The 10,230-nt window shown below is 45.3% G+C and overlaps 1 protein-coding gene across 2 annotated transcripts in view; it reads right to left on the minus strand.

The window, feature by feature from the left end:
- SCRN1 (secernin 1) overlaps positions 1–10,230 on the minus strand; it is an 88,896-nt gene that overhangs the window by 8,268 nt on the left and 70,398 nt on the right. The gene's annotated exons all lie outside the window — the stretch shown is intronic.

A 10,230-nucleotide genomic window follows, 5' to 3' on the forward strand; every position in this document is an offset into this window, starting at 1 on the left:
TAGATTATTAGATTATTTAAGAAATTTTGTGAATCAATAAAATGGGGAATAAAAGGAGTGGAAAACAACTTTGGACACCTGAGATAGTATGGGAGGAGGATGGAAAATGGCAGAGGGTGAGGAATAGGGGGAAAATATGTATACACACACACACACACACACATAAATGAAACTAGAAATGGAAAATTATTGACGATAACATGTATGATTAAGCCATTATGCAGTATATTCTGGATGGGAAATCACATTGTCACATTTTGTGTGCTGTGGCAATGCTCAGTGAATGAATGTAAATTAATTAATTTAAAAAAACCTGATAGAACACCCAAAAGTAAGCTTTACAAAAATGTAAGAAAATTATATCACTTTACTAATGTACATTATAAAATATTTAATAAAACAAAGAGATTAATCATCTTCCAAAAAAAAAAAAAAAAAAAAAAGAATGCATGCGTCTTAGGGAAAATGGCTGTGTGTGTGCATGTGTGCATGACTGTGTGGGTGTATGTGTGTGCGTGTGTGCACGTACTCTGCATGCCCAGGTACATCATCACAGACTGAAAGTCATGCACAGGCACGCAAGGCAACCATGGCCGAGGTAATGCTGGGGAGAGAGCCTCATTCTTCCCTCTCCATAACCAGAGGACTCACAGCTGGGTCAGAGGGCAAGGCATGGGCATCTCTAGGCTCCTGGGGTGGGCTGCTTTCAGCCACGGCAGGGGACGGTGCCTGCGATAACAGGAGAGAAAGAGACTCCACACACACCCCATGTGAACCGATCACATTTGGGTATTTTCTCTCCTCTCAATGGCCACACCCTGGTCTACCCCCAGGTGCCTCGAGGGGGTTAAAGTGAACTGGAAGATTGATTCCCGCAGCTCTAAGATATCTGGGGTTTGAGGCAAGCAGAGCAGCCCTGGTAATGTGCCCTGCAGATATTTTTGTGAACACCATGATCTGAAAAGAACTGGGAATTGAGACCAACAGATGGCATAATGGTTAAGTTGCTGGATTTTGACATGGTTGACTGCAGTTTGAGTCCCGGACCTCATGGCTTAAAACTCACACTGGGTGCATATGCATGCATGTCCAAAATCCTGAGAGGAGAATGGAGAAGTGACTGCAGTGTGGCCATCCTCCGTGGAGGAGGGGGGTGTGATTTCTTGTTTTCTGTCTCTCAGTCTCTCCAGCAAGTGCACATGGTCTATAGCAAAAATCTCTCTCAAGAAAAGGATTGGGTGGGGGGAGCAGTTGGTATAATGGCTATGTCGCTGGACTCCCATGTAGTCGACCACAGTTCAAGTCCCAGACCTGGTGGCTTAAACTCACACCAGGCGCGCGTGCCTAAGGTCCCAAGAAGAAAATGGAGGAGAAGAGACTGCAGCATGGCTATCCTCCCAGGGGGTGATTTCTCGCTTTCTGTCTCTCTGTCTCTCTCTTTTTGGCCCGCGCACGTGCCCTATAGCAAAAACCTCTCCAAAAAAATAAAAAGGATTGGGAACAAACAACCCTTGCTACCCAAACTGTGTCTTTGGACTCACAGCGTCAACATCACCCACAGACCCTCAGGTCCTACCCCTGCTGCTCAGAACCTGCATGTTAACAAGATCCCAGGGTGCCCGCGTGGCACCCCTGTCCAAAGAGCGTGGCTATAGGCAACAGCAGTGATGAGAATCGCTTGGGTTAGTTCCCTGGAGTTACTATGGAAAAGAAGCTCAAGCAAGAAAGAAAACACGTGACAATATACAAACTTGAGGTTCAAGCTAATTAAATTTGAATGTCAAAAGTGGTCAGACCTTTGTACCACAACCTGGTAAGTGGGCCTTACTGGTTAAAGACAAAAGGCAGGTCTCTGCTGTTCTCTGCAGGGATGCAAGTATACTTATTGAAGACTGGTCCCATTTTCAGCCTGACCTGCTGGGAGCACAAGGCATGCCAGGCTGGATACCAAGGCCCTTCGCTCTCCGGCTACCAAAGGAAGTCCCTCAAAATGTTGGGAAGCTCCCCATGTACAGAGGAATGCACACCTCTGCTTCCTATAGCCTCCTGGAAACAGATCACTTCTCCCTCCTACTGAGTGGTGAATGTGAAAATGAAATTAATCCAAGATTTAAAACCATCTAAATCAATTTCGATTCCCTAAAACTAAATTCTAATGGATGGGTCAGCTGGTGGGTTGGTGCGTTGGTGAGCTGGTTGATGATGCAAAAGGGCAGCAGTTGGAGAATCCCTGAAAGATGGTAAAGGGGGGAAGGGAGAGACAGGGGAGAGGGGAGGGTGAGGGACAAAGGGCAGGAGAGTGCAAGTGTGTACCCAGCACAGAGAGACATCCAGAACTAACTGCCCCAGGCCTTCTGGTCTCTGACAACCCAGCTGCATCAGTGTCCTGTGGGACCTGAGGGTCAGCCAGCACCCAGGGTTCCTGAAAAGTCAGTGCAAGCAAGCCAGAGTCAGCAGATCCTAACCTGCAGCCTCCCTAATCTGGCACAGAGAACGGTAGCAGATGGGCCTGAGCCCTGCCCTGCAGCCCAGAGCCTGCTTGAGTTCACTCCTCCTCAGCTCCCCACCCAGGCCCACCCAGGCTGCGAGGTTTCAGGGTGGGAATGGCGCAGGCTTGACAACGGGTAGCCACGGGGACTGCAGTCTCCAGTGGAGCTCGTCACGCCTGGGCTGAAGAGAAGAGCCCCTGGGAAAACAGATCCTGTCCACACTATTTCCTAGTCTACCCAAGGCCAAGGATGATGTTCACCTGTGAGATCTTATGGGGGTCTTCAAAAAGTCATTGGGGGACCAGTAGTTAGCATAATGGCAATGTCGCTGGATTCCCATGTAGTCGACCGCGGTTCGCGTCCTGGACCCAGATTGGCTTAAACTCATGCCGGGTGCGTGTGTGTGCATGCCCAAGATCCCGAGAGCAGAATGGAGGAGAAGGGATTGCGGCGTGGCCATCCCCGGTGGGGGGGGAGGGTGTGATTTCTCGCTTTCTGTCTCTCTGTCTGTCTGGTGAGTGCACACGCCCTATGGCAAAAACCTCTCCAAAAAAAAAAAAAAAAAAAGCCATTGGAAAATATATTTTATGAAAAAACTGTTTATGGAGTTCAAACACTTTTGCGCCAGAATAAACTTGTACTGGAATTCCCTTTCTCCACAGACATTTTGAGGTCCCCTTGTACAGCACGTGGGCCCCGGCATCACAACTCTTTCTCTACCACTCAAAAACCATCTCCTCAGGAAACTTGACTTTGCAGATTGACGCTGTGATCTTGACACTGTCGTCTCATAGGGGTGAACCACCCTGACATGGGGGTAGTGGTGGAAGGGGACAGCCCAGTAGCACCCACTGGGGGATGCCTCTAGACAGTGGGGTGCGGAGACCAGGGCTGAGACTCCCCAGGAGGTTGGAGGGTGAGACCCCTGTCTACATCTGAGCTCCTGTGGGACCCATCTGGTTCTTTTTTGAGTTAAAATGATCTTGACAGTCTCTTCCAGCTTCTAAAGGGAATTTGTTATTTCTTTTTCTGTGTTATAAGGCCGGTGAACTTATGACTCTGACCCCGATGAGCTCACGCTAACTGCTGTTGTGGTCCTCTCTCTCTGCAACAGATAGGTGCCAGCCTGGTGCAAAGCCAGAGCGCTGACGCCCCTTCACACCCCCTCCACGAAGCTGTCTGGTGGCTCTTCTAGGAGTAGAGGTACGTATGTTTATTTTTCTCAAGAACCCGTTTCCTTTTTTAAAGTATGTAAGGAATATATATATAGTTATATAAATTATATTTGCACATATAATAAATATTTATAACCTCCTATAACATTTAAAGTGGCTAAAACTCTCTAAGGATGTTTTTCAAAGACTGTAAGGATGTCAGTATCTTTGACTGCTACAACGATAAAGCATAAACATGTTGAGGTGGGTCCAGTTCAGTGGTGCAGTGGCCACGCACAGCAATGAGGCTGGATCCACGTGGGAAAGCATAGGTCCCGTTCTCCGTTTGACCTGTAGATTCTGGTTGGCTGGGAGGGCTGGCAGAGTAGTTGTGGCACGAGACCCTGTTGAGAGGGCTTGTCTTTGACTTTCTCTCTTACTCTTATGAAATAAACTTGAAAAAACTTGTCAAGGTAGCTAATGAGCGTTTTTTTTTTTTTAATGAGTAGATTATAAGGATTGCTGATAATAAATTGCAATAATATGAAGATTTATTTAAACTAAAATGTGGACATTATAATTCAAAGTTGATCATTTGTATCTTTGTATCCCACAAAGGGGAAGGTGGATAATTCAGTGGTTCTCAAACATTCTGATTTCTTTCTTTCTTTTTCTTTTCTTTTCATTTTTTTTTTCCTTTTTTTTTTTTTTTTTCCTTTTTTTTTTTTTTTTTCCTTTTTTTTTTTTTTTTTCCTTTTTTTTTTTTTTTTTCCTTTTTTTTTTTTTTTTTCCTTTTTTTTTTTTTTTTTCCTTTTTTTTTTTTTTTTTCCTTTTTTTTTTTTTTTTTCCTTTTTTTTTTTTTTTTTCCTTTTTTTTTTTTTTTTTCCTTTTTTTTTTTTTTTTTCCTTTTTTTTTTTTTTTTTCCTTTTTTTTTTTTTTTTTCCTTTTTTTTTTTTTTTTTCCTTTTTTTTTTTTTTTTTCCTTTTTTTTTTTTTTTTTCCTTTTTTTTTTTTTTTTTCCTTTTTTTTTTTTTTTTTCCTTTTTTTTTTTTTTTTTCCTTTTTTTTTTTTTTTTTCCTTTTTTTTTTTTTTTTTCCTTTTTTTTTTTTTTTTTCCTTTTTTTTTTTTTTTTTCCTTTTTTTTTTTTTTTTTCCTTTTTTTTTTTTTTTTTCCTTTTTTTTTTTTTTTTTCCTTTTTTTTTTTTTTTTTCCTTTTTTTTTTTTTTTTTCCTTTTTTTTTTTTTTTTTCCTTTTTTTTTTTTTTTTTCCTTTTTCTTTTTTTTTTTTTGGAGAGGTTTTTGCTATAGGGCACATGCGCTTGCCAGAAAGACAGAGAGACAGAAAGCAAGAAATTACCCCCCAGGAGGGATGGCCACGCTGCAATCCTTTCCCCTCCATTCTCCTCTCGGGATCTTGGGCACGCACGCACATGTACCCGGTGTGAGTTAAGGCCACTGGGTCCAGGACTCGAACCGCAGTCAACTACATGGGAGTTCAGTGACATAATTATTATACCAACTGCTGGTCCCATCAAACATTCTGGTTTCTTGATGATCCTTATTGAAAATCACATTTAAAATTCCAGATCAATATCTGACGCTTTCCTACACTTGAACCTCATGGTAGCTTCTTAAATACTATTTGAATGAATGTAAGTCAGTTAACAGCCCGAAGAGATGAAATGGCTTGGCCAAGGTCACATGCCAGCTAGTATCAAGGCTACCCACTGAACCAGGAGGGGGCCCACTTCGTGAAGCAACCCAGAGTGTCCTGTAGATGGATCTGATGCCGGATCCAGCTGAGAGGGGGCCAGAAAGCTGACTGAGCTCGGGTCCACAGGGCTGCCTCTGAGACGACCTGCAGAAAAGGACCCACGTGCCCAGACAATGGCGCGGCAGGATGCAGAATGCTCTACAAGACTGACTGAATGGGAGGCTTTGGGGTTTGCATCGAGAGACCTCCGTGAGTACACCAGGTATAAGCCTGTCTAAGATCCAGGGCTGGATGAAGCTGGGGTGCGGCGGGGCAGGTATCACAACATCAGGACCCTGTGGGGGTGCAGTCTCTCTGTCTCTTTGTTTCTCTCTATCTCACTCACTCGTGCAAGATATAAATACACTTTTAACAGTTACTCACACACACACACACACACACACACACACGTATGTATGAGGCTGTCAGAAAAAGTCATGATACATTTTTGCATAGAAAAAAATACATCATGGCTTCCCCGACAACCTAATAGATGAATAAATAATTAAGGGACAATTAAGCCAATAAGACCATGAGCAACACCAGAGGAAGGCATGTCACCTCAGCCTTCAGTTCTCCCCAACTCGAGTCTAAGCTCCAATGCACAGTCTCATGAATGAGGCACGGCACAGGCTTCCGAGGTCTGTCGCCGAGATCTTCGCCATTTGAGCCCTGAGTGACACTTTGAGACACAGCCAGGAAACATGCTCCACTGGAGGCACCTTTGTCCTTTCTGTCCTCTGTTCCTTCCGAAACCTCACTACGGCTGCACAAAGCCAGTGTAGAAAAATTTGTTTTCCAATCATTAGTTTCCTCATTCAGGAATGACAGCAAAATGGCCATGAGCATCCCTAACGTGACAGTTGAGCAGAATTTTCAGTGTCCACATTCGGTTCTTACAGTACTGCTGTTCATTCGTTCATTCATTCGGCAAATACATGTTCAGCTCTGAGTCCCCGATGTTGTTCTAGGTACTAGGAATACAGCAGTGACCCAGACGGGGCAAGGACTGCTGCCCTGTTTTACAGAAGAGATGACTGAGGCTCACAGAAGCTAAGTGTTCCATCCAAAGCCACATCCGTAATAAGGGAAGCAGCAGAGCTAGAACGAATTTCAGCTCTTCTAACCCAAGGTCAGCTGTCCCCACTACCTCTCACCCTGCATCTTTCCACAGGTCTTCCATAAACACTGTGCCACTGAAGTATAAAACACTCTCTGTGCTGGGACCAGCAGTTAGCGTAATGGCTATGTCACTGAACTCCCATGTAGTTGACCGAGGTTCAAGTCCTGGACCCAGTGGCTTAAACTCAAGCCGGTTGCATGTGCGTGCATGCCCAAGATCCCGAGAGGAGAATGGAGGAGAAGGGACTGTGGCGTGGCCATCCCCCCTCGGGGGTGATTTCTCACTTTCTATCTCTCTGTCTCTCTTTGTCTTTCTGGCGAGTGCACGTGCCCTATAGCAAAAACCTCTCCACAAAAAAAAAAAAAAAAGAGAGAGAGAGAGAAACACTCTCTGGGATTTTGGATTTGGAACTGTAAGATCAGTGGCCGCCAGCAGTAATGATTTCAAACATGGCTCTGTTCTTGAAGAACTCTCAAGCGACTACACCAGGCTTACCTTGTGACCTGGAGTCCCTGTTAAATCCACTGAGGGACACTGGGCACAGAGAGGACAGCACGAAGGCCTGCTCAGGTGGATCTGCTAACCTTGGAACCAATCTGAAAAGAAGCTGGAATAACCAGTCTGTCTGAAAATGCAGAGCCCCTCGGACTGGCTCATCTGCAGAGAGGTCACGCCAGTTCTACTCTGAGTCACTTTACTCATATTGTCCAAGTCACACCTGGCTGAAAGCAGAACCAATCCATGAAGGGAGTTTCAATTTTGGAGGGAAAGAACCAGTACTTCTGGAGCATGAGGCAACCTTAGGGATGGCGGGCTGGATCCGGATGCTCTGGGAGGCTTTGAAAAGTCAAAAGCATAGGGCAGCAAGAGGGGAGAGATGGTGCTGGAAAAATTGAGAATGCAAGTGGCAGGGAAGACACCACTGTGCAAAAGCCCTCAGCTTCGTGTACGTGTGGGCAGGCTGCACCCTACACGCCTCCAAAGGCTGCATCAGCCCTGGCGTCTGAGGCTTATAATATTTTCTCAGTAACAGAAAGGGGGCCGCTGTTGCTAACATTTGAAATGTCCAGATGATAAAGGAGGAAACAAAGAAAATACACAGAAAAAGAAAGAGAGAGAGAGAGACTATGTCCTTTGTACCTCCCCAGCACCTTGCTAGTTCAAGTGGGTCAAACATCCCATATTCCTAGGACTCCTCCTGTGTTTCCCCATTGTGGTGTACTCGGCCTGTATCTTGATCCTGTGTGTATTTTCCTACATGTGAGGACCTCTCCGTGCCATGCAGATGAAAAATTTTATCTCTGAAAATAAAACAAGCCCAGCTATACAATGTCGGCTTTCTGTGGCCCACTCCCCCCTACCGCAGCCATCGCTGAACTTGGAGCCGGGTAGTGATGCACATGGCCAGCTCTCCCTGGCTCCAGCATCCCAGGAGACTGACTTTTACACTGCCTCACTTGCCAAGGCCCCTCTCGAGTCTTCCCCTCTCCAAGGAAGCTTTAGCAAGTACTGGCTTCTGAGGAAATGGCTTCCGAAGGTCAGAACCAGCACGCGTGGTCCAATAAGCACTGTGGCATGAACGTCCAAGGGACCAGCTGACTCAGCAGACTATTAATATAATGAAATCTGCCTTCTCAATAAGCTTAATGAAAGGACTCTCCCTCAACCATTCAAACTCTGACTTTTGTATCTCCTTCCAATTCTCAAATTTTATCATCCCTGGCACATAGAAGGATGGAGAGAGAGGAGGGGGAAATGTGAGGGAACGTTATTTCAAGAAAAATGTCTCTAATTAGCACGGTGAGCAGAGGGCAGAGGACGGGGAAGTGCCCAAGCAGACAGAACACGAGTCAGATCAAGTCCTTCGGTTCTCAGATTCACCAGGAGTTAAAGAATGCAGTCCTGTTCTTGGATCACAATCTTTCAAGAGTCCGCTGCTCCAAAAACATCTCTAATATTCTTAGCCTTAGCAGAAGCCAGCTACAATTGCCCTGATTTTATTACCTAAAAACCTAAGAATAGGTAATCATGTTTCCTGCTGACAAAATACAAAATGTTGAATATGACCAATTACAGACAAACACTGAAATGTTCAATAGGAAAAAAAAATTCTCACAGTCACCACAGAAAACACAGCCCATTTAACTATGGGAGGTAAAAATGAATGTCCTCTGAAGGGCTTTAATCTGCTACAAGGTCTTTTCAATTAATTTAACCATGAGTAATTTGCTTTGAAAAGGACTTGAGATTTTAAATATCAGAAAGCTATTTCCCAACCCATTTCTATAATTGGATTAGGCCATGTACTTCAACTTAGGGGACAGAATTCCTGTATATCAGTGTCCTGGTATCACAAACCCTGTCACCTCGGCAAGATGAGAACAGGTATTTGAGACATCAGCAACAAAGGAGGTTGGTTCTGTTCAACCCACTCCCTGAAAGCCTCCTGATTTCTTTTATTTTGGAGAGGTTTTTGCTACAGGGCACGTGCACACGCCAGAAAGACAGAGAGAGACAGAGAGACAGGAAGTGAGAAATCACCCCCCAGGGGGGATGGCCACGCTGCAATCCCTTCTCCTCCATTCTCCTCTTGGGATCTTCGGCACACACGCACACGCAACTGGCATGAGTTTAAGTCTCCAGGTCCAGGACTTGAAGCGCGGTCGACTACATGGGAGTCCAGTGATGTAGCCATTACACCATCTACTGGTCCCCAAAACCTCCTGATTCTAAAGAGCAATGTCTAAACACCTTCGCAGAATGTTCCAGATGCTCCAAAATGGAATTCTAAATGTTCCCCTGTAGGCCAGTGGTCCCCGCAAGAAGCTGTGGAGCTATCAGCGTTAGAGCAGCAATCTGGTCCCAGTTCACAAGAAGGGGGACCACAACACCAGGGAGAGGAAGAAGCCCCCACCCTAGTGGATCAAAAGGTAGTGGAAGGCGGGGCTGTGGACCCAAGGGAGACAAAATCAAGAGAAAGCAGCTGGAGAGAAAGAGGCGTATCCTGAGAGGTGGCCAGGACCGCTGAGTGGAAAGGCCAGCAGATACCACGTGGCTGGGCTGGCTTAGCGGAGAAGCTGAAGGAGAGCTGGGAACCTAACCACCAGCCTCGTCTTCAAAAGATGCACAACAGGAGCCATGCGCCATGCTGTTCTACACCTCTATGTCCTGCATGTGCGATATCCTGACCCAGCCTTCTCTTTTTTTTTTTTTTGGTACCTAATAAACTTCTGCGCTTCCCACAATGCCAGAGTTCAAGGGCTCCTTCCTCTTCCTCTGTGAAGTTTTACTGTTCAAAGATGCTGATACAATAGGTTTGGGCCAAGGCATCTGTATTTTTAAAAAGCTCCCCAAGTGATGCTAACGGTGAACAGATTTAAATATCACTGAATGTTAGTCCTAAGCTACTGATCACGTGATTTGTGGTCTTGTGGTATATGTGACTGAATGGTACTGGGGAGAGAGGTTGCAGATCTCAGACAGTCTTCATAAATAACAGTTAAACCTACGGCCAGGCAGGTGGCGTGGTAGCTAAGGTGCTGGATCCCACATGGCCCAAGGCATGGTTTGAGCCCCAGACCCAGTGGCATGTGGGCCAGAAAGTACAATGTCCTGAGGAAGTGGCCAGTACCTTTGAAGTGGTTTCAATCTGCATTGCCTCTAGACTGTTTGTCCTCTAATTCATAGGAATTGGTTGCTTTGATAAATCTCGGG

The sequence above is a fragment of the Tupaia chinensis genome, unplaced genomic scaffold, assembly GCF_000334495.1.
Source record: "Tupaia chinensis unplaced genomic scaffold, TupChi_1.0 Scaffold000170_1, whole genome shotgun sequence".
NCBI lineage: Eukaryota > Metazoa > Chordata > Mammalia > Scandentia > Tupaiidae > Tupaia > Tupaia belangeri.